Raw genomic sequence first — 825 nt, 5'->3', positions numbered from 1 at the left:
TATATATATATATATATATATATATATATATATAAGGTGTGCGGGTCGGTATTATCTGCTACGCTAAAAATTTTAATGGCCTCGATAATATATGAAGGCTCAATGAATCGGATTTTCGTAAGCCGTTATTGATGCTCTCTTTTGGAAACGATGCAAGTGCAATACAGGTTATTACTCGGAAATTTATAAACATTTTCAACTGCGATTGTTCCACACTGCTTGCTACTGGGACATAAACGTGCTGAAAAGAAACCCTCATCTACTGTCTGACTGACTGAAAGTTAGGTTGTAAAAGGAAATTCCTGCCCCTCGAATGGGCGTGAGGCCCACTACCTCAAGATGCTTACTGGTCATGAACCCGCGCAATTTATTTGGGATTCTGACTCACAGAGAAACTACTAAATTAGCCTGATGAATTGCCTTTACGGAATTCTTCAGTGTGTTACGATCGTCACCTAGCCTTGGCTCTTTGGTGCTGTAACAGCCTGGCAGTGTCATCTCCAAGCTTACTGCCCATTCCGAGTCGATCGCGCCCAATGTAGGCCTAGTACTGGTGTGGCACTGTATTGGAAGCAACCTTTTCGACGCCCTGTCATCGGAGTATATCAGTTGTGTGATAGAGGGGAATCTGTTACCGGACCTCAGGGTAATGAATATCCGCATTACAACCGGTGGTGCACGCCGATATATTGTGCCCTCTTGCCGGCTAAGCGGTGCACCAGAATGCATGCATTTCTCAAGGCGATTTCAGAAATTATGGGAGGTTAACCAAAGTCTTTTTGGTGAATGATAAGAGTTCTGGTCTGTTGCCATGTTTCACAGGCA

Source organism: Opisthorchis viverrini (assembly GCF_000715545.1).
Source record: "Opisthorchis viverrini unplaced genomic scaffold opera_v5_63, whole genome shotgun sequence".
NCBI lineage: Eukaryota > Metazoa > Platyhelminthes > Trematoda > Opisthorchiida > Opisthorchiidae > Opisthorchis > Opisthorchis viverrini.
The sequence above is the reverse complement of the archived record's forward strand: the minus strand, read 5'-3'. Positions refer to the sequence as shown.